This window comes from Gorilla gorilla, chromosome X, assembly GCF_029281585.2.
Source record: "Gorilla gorilla gorilla isolate KB3781 chromosome X, NHGRI_mGorGor1-v2.1_pri, whole genome shotgun sequence".
Classification (NCBI taxonomy): Eukaryota; Metazoa; Chordata; class Mammalia; order Primates; family Hominidae; genus Gorilla; species Gorilla gorilla.
The window spans coordinates 130,640,668-130,655,303 of record NC_073247.2 but is presented as its reverse complement, the minus strand read 5'-3'; the positions used below and the strand labels follow the sequence as shown (position 1 = coordinate 130,655,303).

Below are 14,636 nucleotides of genomic sequence, written 5' to 3'. Positions count from 1 at the left end.
TATAGTACATGGCCCCAATTACCATTGCCATATTCTGTTTCTCTTTCAGAAGAAAACACATCTGGGGCTCCACTACAGATTTCTTCTTAAGAATTGATATAGTAACTGGCCGGGCAGGGTGGCTCATGCCTGCAATCCCAGCACTTTGGGAGGCCAAGGCGGGCGGATCACCTGAGGTCAGGAGTTCAAGACCAGCATGGCCAACATGGTGAAACCCCATCTCTACTAAAAATACAAAAAAAAAAAAAATTAGCCAGGAGTGGTGGCGGGCACCTGTAATCCCAGCTACTCAGGAGGCTGAGGCAGGAGAATTGCTTGAACCCGGGAGGCGGAGGTTGCAGTGAGCTGAGATCACTCCGTTGCACTCCAGCCTGGGCGACAAAAGCGAAACTCAGTCTCATAAAAAGAAAATAAAGAATTGATATAGTAACCTTACCTTCTTCTCTTGTGAAAGAGAACTCTTTCAACAAACACCCTACCTCCTGCTTGCCCCTTGGGCCCAGAGAACGCAGCATGTCATTTTGGAAGGGTTGCTGGCCCACACTATTTCTCTTTGCAATTACTTTAATTCCCCCAAATAATCCCTTGACTTCTTTGAACTTCTCAGAAGAGAAACTGAAAAGTGTGCAGGAACATATATGTAACCACATTGTTTCATACTACACTTATTACTTCAAGTCCATTTTCTTCACAAAGTGAAGCCTTTGCAGAATTCATAAAGGAGGGCCTGAAATAAGCCCTGAAAGGGTTTTAAAGTTCTTAAAAGTTCACAGTCTGGTGCAGTGGCTCATGCCTGTAATCCCAGCACTTTGGGAGGCTGAAGTGGGAGGATGGCTTAAAGCCAAGAGTTGGAGACCAGCCTGGGCAACATAGCGAGACCCCATCTCTACAAAAAAATTAAAAAATAGCCAGGCATGGTGGTACAAGCCTGTGGTCCAAGCTACTCAGGAGGCTGAGGCAGGAGAATCCCTTGAGCCCAGGAGGTCAAGGCTGTAGTGAACCATGATTGCACTACTGCACTCCAGCCTTGGCAACAGAGTGAGACCCAAGTCTCAAGAAAAAAAAGTCCACAGAAATAAGATTTACCAAATGTTCAAAAATAATTATGATGAATCACAATCGTGAAGAAACAGTTTTCTGTCTTTATTACAAAGTTATTTTTGAAGTGTTTCTTCATGAATCATACAAAATAGCTGATTGCAATATATATATTGTCATATTCATAACTACTTCTGAGAGAGAAAAACTCTAGTTAAAAAAAGGAAACCAATATTTTAATTGAAAAATATTTTCTGGGCCAGGTGCGGTGGCTCACGCCTGTAATCCCAGCACTTTGGGAGGCTGAGGCGGGCAGATCACATCTGCATCTCCATCACATCAGGAGATGGAGACCATCCTGGCTAACATGGTGAAACCCTGTCTCTACTAAAAATACAAAAAAATTAGCCTGGCGTGGTGGCGGGCACCTGTAGTCCCAGCTACTCAGGAGGCTGAGGCAGGAGAATGGCGTGAACCCGGGAGGCAGAGCTTGCAGTGAGCCGAGATCACACCACTGCACTCCAGCCTGGGTGACAGAGCGAGACTCCGTCTCAAAAAAAAAAGGAAAAATATTTTCTGCACAGTAAAATAAATGACACAGTAATGAAAGAAACAATATACTTCCCAAATGTAGATTATGTCATTATTAAATAATTCTCTTCTTAAATTTTGATTCAATTTTAATCCATAGTAAAGCTGTAAGTAATTTGGTAAAGTGGCAAGCCCTTCTAGATTATTCACTTCAAGGATCAGAGCAGCATTATGTCTTTGTTCTTGAAAGTGGAATTGGTTTTTTTAAAAAGATAGAGACATATTAATGATAGAGTCTATGAATTCTCTGTCCGGAATGGGTTCTATTCAGAGTGATGCATGGTACATTAAATACTTTCACAGGCATTAACATCACATATCATTACTTTGTTTAAAAAACAAATGGAGCCAGGCGCGGTGGTTCACACCTGTAATCCCAGCACTTTAGGAGACCAAGGCAGGCAGATCATGAGGTCAAGAGATCGAGACCATCCTGGCCAACATGGTGAAACCCCGTCTCTACTACAAACACAAAAATTAGCTGGGTGTGGTGGCGGGCACCTGTAGTCCCAGCTACTTGGGAGGCTAAAGCAGGAGAATCGCTTGAACCGGGGAAGCACAGGTTGCAGTGAGCCCAGATGATGCCACTGTACTCCAGCCTGGCAACAGAGCGAGACTCCGTCTCAGAAAAAAAAAAAAAATTTTAGTCAGGTCTTTCTGCTGCTATCACTATCATGAATGTCAGGTATCTGGCTATACTGACATTCATATTCCTGGGACACACTGTTTTGAATTGAGTGGAGAGCATTCAGTACTTACAGAACTCTACTGAGATGTTACCACTACTAGATCCCTCCCCACAATGACTGTTGACTTTTCTAAGGGCACTCATCAAGTTGTATTATAAGATAAATCACATGTGTATATTTTTCATAAGACTGTGAACTTACTGAGGGAAGGAACTTTTTTTTTTTTTTTTTTTGAGACAGAGTCGCCAGGCTGGAGTGTAGTGGTGTAACCAAGGCTCACTGCAGCCTCTGCCTCTTGGGCTCAAGCGATTCTCCTGCCTCAGCCTCCCAAGTAGTTGGGATTAAAGGTTTGCCACCATGCCTGACTAATTTTTGCATTTTTTGTAGAGACAGGGGTTTTGTTATGTTGCTCAGTCTGGTCTTGAACTCCTGAGCTCAAGCAATCTGCCTGTCTCCACCTGCCAAAGTGTTGAGATTAAGGCATGTGTGACCGCACCCAGCCCCTTTTTTAAATCTTTAGTATTACTAACACAGTACCTCAAACATAGTAATAATGATAAATGTAATGATGATAACAATAATAACCTATTCTGAACACTTTCTATATACCAGGCCCTATTTCTAAGTATATTACATGGTTGACTCAATTAATCTCACAACGATCTTAGGAGGGAAGTACTGTTTAATCTACATTTTACAAATGAGAAAACAGAGGTACCCACTGGTTGAGTAACTTGTCCAAGGCTATACAGCTAAATAAATTGCACAGCCAGGACTTGAACCCAAGCAGTCCAGCTCCAGAGTAATGCTCTTAACCTCTAAAGGTATGCTCTGCTGCCTAGAGTATGTATTCAATAATTATCATGGCAAATATTTATTTGACTATTCTCCAAACACATGTTGTAACTTAAACATGTAAATGAATGTAGTCCTTCAAAGATGTTGCCCTGGCCGGGTGCGGTGGCTCACTCCTGTAATCCCAGCACTTTGGGAGGCGGAGGCGGGCGGATTATGAGGTCAGGAGATTGAGACCATCCTGGCTAACATGGTGAAGCCCCGCCTCTACTAAAAATACAAAAAATTAGCTACTCGGGAGGCTGAGGGAGGAGAATGGTGTGAACCCGGGAGGCAGAGCTTGCAGTGAGCCGAGATCGCGCCACTGCACTCCAGCCTGGGCGACAGAGCGAGACTCCATCTCAAAAAACAAACAAACAAAACAAAACAAAAACAAAAGCAAAAAACCGAAGATGTTGCCCTGGGAAGCTTCTATTGTTCAGAACCTTTTGTAATTCCTTCTTTGGAGTTGTTCTCAGAGCCAGTCTATGAATCAGAGAAGAAAAGTGGTCAATATATTATGATCATAACTCATTTTTAAATAAGCTAGATGAATACCTTATGTGCCCAACTTGTTTCTGAATGACATTTGTTTTCCAAAAATCATTCTCCATTAAAAGAATGAAAATTTTCTGTTGTTGAAGATGGTCCAAAAATGTGATGCAGAGATATTTTTCAATCAACTAACAAATATTTACTGAGCAACTACTCCTGTACATGCTTGGCCCCAGGGGTACAAAAACCACAGAAGACATCCTCCCTATCTTCAGGGAGCACTCAGCCAGGTGAAGGAGAAAGATAATCCAGTATGACAAGTGCTTTGACTGATGCAAGCACAGGAGCCCAGAAGAGGGGCATGAAACCCAGCTTTAGGAGTGAGGGCCAGCTTCCTGAAAGAAGGAAGTAATGTCTAATTTTAGTCCCAAAAGACAAGCAGTTGTTGCCACACCAATAGAACAAAGGCATGGACTCTCATGGTGGCTACATTAAAGGGGAGATTATATCTTTGAGTGAGTACACCCTATTATGTTTGTTGTTAAAAGATAATAATCACTTTATTTTGTAGTCATACCTGGTACTCAAGTTGTTTTTGCCTTAAAACTGAAAATATTTGTAGATAGTGGTTTAAAAGCTACATGAGTTTTAAGTATGTTTGAGTGTTGTTTGCTTTTGTTACTGAACCAGTTACATAAGTTTCCCTAAAGAATTTTGCTGAAGGAGTAAACAGAAAACAAAATGATACATTAAGAAGTTAATTATATCAGAATCTACCACAGTGGGTTAATAGGTATAGTATATAGCAGGCACATGATGACCATTTGTTTGAAAAACTAAAGGAGTAACTCCTTAGTACTGATTCTCCGTATTTTTTTTTTTTTTTTTTTTGAGACGCAGTTTTGCTCTTGTTGCCCAGGCTGGAGTGCAATGGCACGATCTCGGCTCACTGCAACCTCCACCTCCTGGGTTCAAGTGATTCTCCTACCTTAGTCTCCCAAGTAGCTGGGATTACAGGCATGTGCTACCACCCGGCTAATTTTTGTATTTTTAGTAGAGACAGGGTTTTACCCCATTGGCCAGTCTGGTCTCAATCTCCTGACGTCATGTGATCCACCTGCCTCGGCCTCCCAAAGTGCTGAGATTACAGGTGTGAGCCACCACGCCCAGCCTGATTCTCCATAATTTAAACAAGCAGCTTGTTTCCTTCACTCCTGTGAGCCAAAGTAGGCCAGGATAACCACACACTGGGAGAGAAATGACTGCTCTGGCAGTGGCTCATGCTTTTTTCAATATATCGATTTGAAGGACAGTAACTCTGAGCCACAAGGAGTGGGAGATATGATAACCCAAGAAAAGGATGCCCTATGTTTTTGTAACTTACCTGCCCTTAAAAATAAATGACCCTGGGATCACACAAAACTGTCCTTCGAGGAAAAAAGGTCTCGGGAGGTAGGTAAGTGTTGTTCAACATGGGTGGGGTTAAGTGCTTAGATACAATGAGCGATGGTGGGCAGTGTTCTGTTCCAGTTGCATGCAGAGACAAGAGTTTGAAGTCTCTCTTCTCTGTAATCTTCATCCTCTAAGTGGCCTGATGCTAACTCTGTAAAATTGTTATAGAGAGCAAGAAGTAGAACTCATAACAAGGAAGTCTAGAGGTCCTAGAGTCTCTCCTAGAGGATTAGGAAAGGTCTGAGGTATGAGATACTATATGGGAAGATAGCCCTTTCTGGGATTTGAGTGTGAAATAACCCTGGGTAAGAGGATACACTGGGCACTTGGGAAAAAGGAATGCCTGCTAAAGCAAAGGGTGCCAAAGATAAACTTGACCTGATTGTCTAGAGCCGAGCCCAGTGAGTTTAAAGAGTAGGGGACAAGAGTTAATAGGAAGGAAAAGAATTTTCCTGCTCTATCGGCCTTCCTACCATTTATTGACTCATTTGCACATGAAATATTTAAAGAATCATGACAGGGAGCTGAAGGAGCTACAGAAAAGAAGGAGCTACAGAAAAGAGTTTCTGCCCTCAAGTAATTTGTAATTCTGAGGGACTCTGATGCTGTACTAAGTTATGTCTTGCTGCTAAGACATAAAACACTCAGCGAAATAATACAATGTCCTTCCCCAGATCCGCCCCACCCGCTCCCCAACACTACCCTTAAAGGCTGTTCATCCTACACACTCTTAATTATTTCAGACTCATGAAAATCCACAGGTATTGATTTTACAAAGAATGCAGCAATATTCTTTCAAATGATTTCCCTATGTGTTCCCAGTGCACAGAGAAATAAGAAGTTAAATTTATATTCACATGTTCAATCACTTACCTATTATATAAAGCAGGGCTGTTCACATATGTTTTTTCTTCTTAGCAGTTGAACTTCTTTTCAAACAAATTTTACAGAGAATAGCCACACGTAAAATATGAAAACAGAGCAATTCTGACTAAGATAGCGTGGGGGTAAAAACTTTGACTTAGCTCTTTTTTCATCCATTTTCTAATGAGACCCATGAAATACCTCTGTCAGTGTGTCAGGGTGGCTGTAACAAAATACTTGCAACTAGGTGGCCTATAAACAACAGAATTTTATATTTCACAGTTCTGGAAGCTGGCAAGTCCACGACCAAGGCAATAGCAGATTGGCGTCTGGTGAGGGCTTGCTTCCTGGTTCACAGATGGCAACTTGTCACTGTGTCCTCACATGGTAGAAGGGGTGAGCTAGCTCCCTGAGGCCTCTTTTATGAGGGCACCAATTCCATTCAAGAGGACTCTGCCTGCATGATCTAATCACCTCCCAAAGTTTCACCTCCTAATACCATCATCCTGGGAGTTAGAATGTCAACATATGAATTTTTAGAGGACATGAACATTCAGTCCATTGCAACAGCATTCTGCAAAATGCAGTTCAAAAAGCATCAATGTAAAATATTTTGTGTAAAATCATTGATTTATCAAGTTAGCAGAAAACAAAGTGGAAACCTTAAAAAAAAAAAACAAAACTCTGCTGCTCTGGGTTACATTTAAGTATATTTATACCACATAGTCAACCTTCAAGTTTCCATCCAAAAAAAGTGGAAGCAATAGCATGTGAAATCCAAAAGTCAATAGTATTGAGCCCTGGAAAGCATGGTATTATGTTCTGGGGCTGCAGAGCAGATTTACATTTCCTTTTGAGCTCAGATTAGGCCAGTGATTCTCAACCTAAGCACTACTGACATTTTAAGGCCTGATAACTCTCTGTTGTGTGAAGCTGTCCTATGCGTTATAGTGATGTTTAGTGGTAGCATCCCTGGCCTCCACCCACGACATGTGACAACCCCCTCCCCAAATTGTGACAACTGAAATTGTCTCCAGATATTGCCAAATGTCCTCTAGAAGGCAAAATTGCCTCTAGTTGAGAACCATTGATAAAAATATGTGCCTGACTGTGTACACAAACATATCTGTTGTTGCAGGTGGCATATATGATGCAGGGGGCATTTAAATGATGATGAGGATAATTTATACTCAGATAATAAAAAGTTGGCCATCTCAGGTGTTAGAGCTGATAATGGTCTCATGGCACCAAAAAAAAGTCAGTTTTAACATCCTTCAGCTTGGTTCCATGCAGAAGTCACTGTCAGCTATGCTGGGGCAATCAGAAGTTTGCCTCCACCACTAATATCTCCTTTATTGACCCCACCATGGTACCTAAAATATATTACTTCCTCTGGTTTTCTGGGAAAGGGAACATTCTAAGCCATCATAATTTGTGAACAATGAACTATAATTACTTTTTTCCATTTTTAAAAATTGTAGTGAAATACATATAACAAAATTTACCATCTTAACTATTTTAAGTGTGTAGTCAGTGGTGTTCGCTACATTCATAATGTGCAACCATCACCACCCTCCATCTCTAGAATTCTTTTCATCTTGTAAAACTGGAATTTTATATCCATTATCAACTTTATCTATTTACTTATTTATTTACTGAGACAGAGTTTCACTCTCGTTGCCCAGGTTGGAGTGCAGTGGCATGATCTCTGCTCACCACAACCTCCGCTTCTGGGGTTCAAGCGGTTCTCCTGCTTCAGCTTCCTGAGTAGCTGGGATTACAAGTGCCCGCCACCATGCCTAGCTAATTTTTGTATTTTTAGTAGAGACGGGGTTTCACCATGCTGGCCAGGCTGGTCTCGAATTCCTGACATCAGGTGATTCACCTGCCTCAGCCTCCCAAAGTGCAGGGATTACAGGCGTGAGCCACCGCATCTGACCACCCATTATCAACCTTAAAGAAAGATACCAGGAGGCCAGGCGTGGTGGCTCACGCATGTAATCCCAGCAGTTTGGAAGGCCGAGGCAGGCTGATCACGAGGTCAGGAGATTGAGACCATCCTGGCCAACATGATGAAACCCCGTCTCTACTAAAATACAAAAAAAATTAGCTGGGCATGGTGGTGGGCGCCTGTAGTTCCAGCTACTCGGGAGGCTGAGGCAGGAGAATCGCTTGAACCCGGGAGGTGGAGGTTGAAGAGCTGAGATCGTGCCATTGCACTCCAGCCTGGGTAACAAGAGCAAAACTCCGTCTCAAAAAATAAAAATAAATAAAAAATAAAAGAAAGACACCAGGAAAAAAATCTCCTAATTTGAGGCATTTATTTAGTAGTAAGCAGAGAGGATTACAATCTGGGGTGCACAGCTATGGCAAGCCACAGATGCATCTGAAGAAGGGAGGGGAAGGCGGGTCAGGCACGGTGGCTCATGCCTGTAATCCCAGCACTTTGGGAGGCCGAGGCGGACGGATCACGAGGTCAGGAAATGGAGACCATCCTGACTAACACGGTGAAACTCCGTCTCTACTAAAAATACAAAAAAACAAAAAAATTAGCTGGGTGTGGTGGCGGGCGCCTGTAGTCCCAGCTACTCGGGAGGCTGAGGCAGGAGAATGGCATGAACCTGGGAGGCGGAGCTTGCAGTGAGTGGAGATCGCGTCACTGCATTCCAGCCTGGGCGACAGAGCCAGACTCCATCTCAAAAAAAAAAAAAAAAAAAAAGGGCGGGCACAGTGGCTCACGCCTGTAATCCCAGCACTTTGGGAGGCCGAGGCGGGCGGATCATGAGATCAGGAGATCGAGACCACGGTGAAACCCCGTCTCTACTAAAAATACAAAAAAATTAGCCGGGCGCGGTGGCGGGCGCCTGTAGTCCCAGCTGCTCCGGAGGCTGAGGCAGGAAAATGGTGTGAACCCGGGAGGCGGAGCTTGCAGTGAGCCGAGATCGTGCCACTGCACTCCAGCCTGGGCGACAGAGTGAGACTCCGTCTCAAAAAAAAAAAAAAAGAAAGAAAAGGAAGGGGAAGGGGAAGCTTTTATTGGCGAAAATAATTTCACATAAGCTGTTGGAAACGAAGTTCATTGGTTCAGGAGGTTCAAAATCGGAGTTGGCATCAGTTCATTGATGGAGATGCTGTGCTAGCCAAGTGTTCTTTCCAGACCATCTTATCTGAATTGCTGCAGTCCTATAAAAGGAATATCTTGTGGGGTTATTTTAGAAGGTCCTTGAGACACAGTCTATCTTATACATGCAGGCATGAACTCTCCTCCTTCCTGCTTTCCTGGCTCCAATTCGTTTGGGTTTGACAAAAGTGAATTTATCCTGGTATCTGCAACATTTAAACCATTAAACATTAACTCCCCATTGCCCCTTTCCTCTGGCCCATGGGAACCACCATTCTACTTTCTCTATCTATTATTTTGACTACTCTATGCATCTTATACAAGTGGAATCATATAGTCTTTTTGTGACAGGTTTATTTCACTTAGCATAATATCCTCAAGGTTAATCCATGTTGCAGCATATATCAGAATTTCCTTCTTTTTAAAGCTTAATAATATTCGATTGTATGTATATACCACATTTTGCTATCCATTCATCTTGGGTTGCTTCCATATTTTAGCTATTATGAATAATGATGCTATGAACACGGGCATACAAATCTCTTTTTGAGACTCTTAGAGAAAATAATTGAATTGCTTTCTTTTTTCTGTTTTGAGACAAGGTCTTCCTCTGTCACACAGGCTGGAATGCAGTGGCATGATCGCAGCTCACTGCAGCCTCAACTTCCCAGGCTCAAGCGACCCTCCCACCTCAGCCTCCTAAGTAGCTGGGACTACAGGCACGTGCCACCATGCCCCACTAATTTTTGTATTTCTTTTTGTAGAGATGGGGTCCCACTATGTTGCCCAGGCTGGTCTTGAAGCCCAGGGCTCAAGCGATCCACCCTCCTCAGCCTCCCAACGTGCTAGGATTACAGATGTGAGCCACCACACCCAGTCTGCATTGCTTTCAATTCTTTTGAGTATATACCCAGAAGTGGAAGTGCTGGATCATATAGTATTATTTCTTCTTCTTCTTCGGATCATATAGTATTATGTCTTCTTCTTCTTCCTCTTCCTCTTCTTCTTCCTCTTCTTCTTCTCCTTCTCCTTCTTTCTTCTCCTTCTCCTCCTCCTTCTCCTTTTCCTCCTTCTCCTTCTTCCATTCTCCCCATTCTCCCCCTCCTCCTTCCTCCTCCTTCCTCCTTCTTCCCTTTTTTTTTTTTTGAGATGGAGTCTTGCTCTGTTGCCCAGGTTGGAATGCAGTGGCATGATCTCAGCTCACTGCAACCTCCACTTCCCGGGATCAAGCTATTCTCCTGCCTCGGCCTCCCGAGTAGCTGGGACTACAGGTGCATGCCACCACGCCCAGCTAACTTTTGTATTTTTAGTAGAGACAGGGTTTCACCATGTTGGCCAGGCTAGTCTCAAATCCCTGACCTCAGGTGATCCACCCACCTCGGCCTCCCAAAGTGTTGCGATTACAGGCGTGAGCCACCATGCCTGGCCTCATATGGTATTTCTATTTTTAATTTTTTGAGGAACCATCATACTGTGTTCCATAGCAGCTGTATCATTTTACATTCCCACCAACAGTGCACAGGGGTTCAAATTTCTCCACATCCTCACAAACACTTGTATTTTCTGTTGTTTTTTTTTATAGTAGCCATCCTAATGGATGTGAAGTGGTATCTCATTGTGTTTTTGACTTGTATTTCTCTAATGATTAGTAATGTTGAGCATCTTTCCTTGTGCTTTTTGGCCATTTGTATATCTTTGGAGAAATGTCTATTCAAGTACTTCGCCCATTTTTGAATTGGCTTGTTCGTTTTGTTGTTGTTGTGCTTGAGTTTTAGGAGTTCTCCACATGTATTCTGGATATGAATCTCTTATCAGATATATGATTTGCAAATATTTTCTCCCATTCTGTAGGTTAGCTTTTTACTTTGCTGATACTCTTTCTTTCTTCTTCTTCTTCCTCCTTCTCCTCCTCCTTCTCCTCCTCCTTCTTCTTCTTCCTCTTCTTCTCTTCTTTTCTTCTCCCTTCTTCTTCTTCCTCTTCCTCTTCTTCTTCCTCCTATTCTTCTTCTTCTTCTTCCTCCTCCTCTTCTTCTTCATCTTCTTCTTCCTCTTCCTCTTCCTCCTCCTCCTCTTCCTCTTCTTCTTCTTCTTTTCTTCTTCTTCTTCTTTTCTTCTTCTCCTTCCTCCTCTTCTTCTTCTTCTCCTTCTTCTCCTTCCTCTTCTTCTCCTTCCTCCTCTTCTTCTTCTTCTTCTCCTTCTTCTTCTTCCTCTTCTTCTTCTTCTTCTTCCTCTTCTTCTCCTTCTTCTTCTTCCTCTTCTTTTTTTGAGACAGGGTCTCACTTTGTTGCCCAGGTGAGAGTGCAGTGGCATGATCATGGTTCACAGCAGCCTTAGCCTCCCAGGCTCAAGTGATCCTCCCACCTCAGCCTCCCAAGTACCTGGGGCTACATGGGTGAAGCAACACACCCAGTTAATTTTTAATTTTTTTTTTTCGTAGCGATGAGGTCTCACTATGTTGCCCAGGCTGGTCTCAAACTCCTGAGCTGAGTGGGGTACGGTGGCTCATGCCTGTAATCCCAGCACTTTGGGAGGCTGAGGCAGGCGGATCACGAGATCAGGAGATCGAGACCATCCTGGCTAACACGGAAAAACCCCGTCTCTACTAAAAATACAAAAAATGTAGCCGGGCATGGTGGCAGGTGCCTGTGGTCCCAGCTACTCGGGAGGCTGAGGCAGGAGAATTGCATGAACCCGGGAGGCAGAGCTTGCAGTGAGCTGAGATCACGACACTGTGCTCCAGCCTGGGCAACAGAGCGAGACTCTGTCTCAAAACAAACAAACAAACAACTCCTGAGCTCAAGTGATCCTTCTGCCTCAGCCTCCCAAAGTGCTAGGATGACAGGTATGAGCCACCACATCCAGCCTGATACTATTTCTTTTATTATTATTACATTTTAGAGACAGGGTTGCCTTATGTTGCCCAGGCTGGCCTCAAACTCCTGGACTGATCCTCTTGCTTCAGTCCCAAGTAGGTGGTATCAGAGACACATGCCACTGTACCTAGCTGATACTATCTTTCAATGTACAAAATTTTTTAAATATTCATGAAGTCCAATGTGTTCATTTTTTTTTGTTGCCTGTGCCTTTGGTGTCATATCCAATAAATCATTGCCAAATCCAATGTCATGAAGCTTTTGCTCTGTTTTCTTTTAAGAATTTTATAGTTTTAGGTCTTCTATTTATGTATTTAATTCATATTTAGTTAATCTTTGTATATGGTGTTAGGTAAGGGTCCAACTTCATTCTTTTAATGTGTAGATGGATATACAGTTTTCTTAGCATCATTCGTTGAAAAGACTGTCCTCTCCCCATTGAATAGTTCTTGGCACCCTTGTCAAAAATCATTTGACCATATATGTGACAGTTTCTTTCTGGGCTCTCTATTCTATTCCATTGGTCAATATGTCTGTCTTTTGCAGTACCACAGTTTTTACTGTAGCTATGTAGTAAGTTTTGAAATCAGGAAGTACCAGTCCTCTAGCTTTGTTCTGCCATGATTGCTTTTTTTTTAATCAGAAGAAACAGCTTCGTGTTTTCCATTTGCATAATCTTATCATAGACCCGTACAAGAAAAAGGTACCATTTGTGCCTAAATTTCTTTTTATGAAAATGCAGCTATCATATCATGAAGTACTCAAAATAAGTCAGTCACATTAGAAAATATATATATACGTACATATATACATATATATACACACATATATACGTATATATATACACACATATACGTATATATATACACACACATATATATGTATATATATACACACATATATACGTATATATATACACACATATATATGTATATATATACACACTACGTGTGTGTGTGTGTGTATATATATATATATATATTTTTTTTTTTTTTTTTTTTTTGAGACGGAGTGTTGCTCTTGTTGCCCAGGCTGGAGTGCAGTGGCACAATCTCGGCTCACTGCAGCCTCTGCCTCTTAGGTTCAAGTGATTCTCCTGCCTCAGCCTCCCGAGTGGCTGGGACTACAGGCTTGCACCACCATGCCTGGCTAATTTTGTATTTTTAGTAGAGATGAGTTTTCACCATGTTGGCCATGGTTGGTCTTGAACTCCTGATCTCAGGTGATCCTCCTGCCTCAGCCTCCCAAAGTGCTGGGATTACAGGCATGAGACACTATGTCCAGCCCTTTCCAATGCCTTGTCTTTCACAGGTGGCCCTGAACCTGGAGGAGGAGGGGCTCAGCGTTTCTTCATCTCTGACTTCACAGACGCCCCTGAGATGCTGCCCAGCAAGAGGGATGGACCCAGTGTAATGGAAGGTCAGTGCATGGATGGAGAGTTGGGTGTTGTTAAACAGCCATTCAAACCCCTTCCCAGGGGCAGCCGGGAGGTACCCTCATCGCTATCTGCACCCGACAGCACGAGCTGCTCAGCCTTACTATTGCTTCTTTTATTAACTTTGAAAAATCCCAGAAATTTTTTTCTTCTCTTTATCTGTCTCATCATTGCCAAGCGATGATTTTCTAAAGGTTTCTCTTCTGTTGTCTCACGAGTAGAGCTCCTTTATCCCAAGCTCATTCAGGGACTTGGACAGCTCCAGCTCCTCCCTGGCAATGTTGTCCCTGAGGAGAACCATGTGCTCTGGGCCGACCTCACACTTTGCACAAATGGCTGGGAGAATATTCTGGAGAGGAACCTCAGGGCTCACATGCACAACAGCTTTTTGTGTCTGCAAGTAATTCACGACCAAACACACAGATTTCTCAGGCACCTTAGGGGGAACAGGCTTAATTTTTTCTTCAGGAAATTTTTCTTTCAGAAACACAGTATGCACATTCAGGGTCCCAATCAAAGTATTTGGCTTAAAACTCAAAGGTTGTTGGGTTTCTGAAGACCAAATTTCAAGGGCGTGGTGGGATGGATTCAGGTGGTTCTGAAGGCAAAGTTCAACTAGTAAGTCCATCATTGCATGGCTCCCATTGAGCACGTTCCTCTTCTCCAGCTCGCTGGGCAGGACCATGGTGACGGTCCATGATGGTGGCCCTCAGCGCCTCCTTCATGAGGACCAGGTTCTGCTGCAACCTGAGGGCCCCGTCATTGGGGTCTTCTGGTGGCTGTGCACGTGCAGAGTGGCAGCCTTTCCAGGAGGTGGGGGAGCACGGGCCTTCATCTTCCTCCTCTCCTCCCAGGCACACCTGGGGTCTCAAGAGCCCCCATCGGCATACACTCAGCTCTCCATGACGTGAGGTGGGTGCCTGCAGTCACACCAGCTGCTCTTTTAGGCCCAGAGGGAGGATTACATGGGATAAAGTGTGCACATTTCTTTTGGTGGTGCCTGGCTCTGGTAAACAATCGATCCACGTAACTCTTACTATTCAGACTTGTTCACTTGCTTTTGGTGTGTAGTTCCCTGCACAACTATGCAGCTAGAGTCCTGGTCCCTTGAAAAGAACTCAAAGCAGAAACAAGAGCCAAACACCCGTCATTGCGCTCTGACAGGTATACATGTCACCTGAGCTGGGCCAAGGTGGTGTGGGGCGGCAGGTTGTGGGGCTGTTTTTGGGAGTGGGAGAGTCATG

General features: G+C 43.4%; 1 pseudogene; it reads right to left on the bottom strand.

Annotated features, from left to right (window-relative positions):
• Positions 1 to 13,215: 13,215 nt before the first annotated feature.
• Positions 13,216 to 14,636, bottom strand: part of LOC101136889 (protein cordon-bleu-like) — a 31,665-nt pseudogene continuing 30,244 nt past the window's right edge.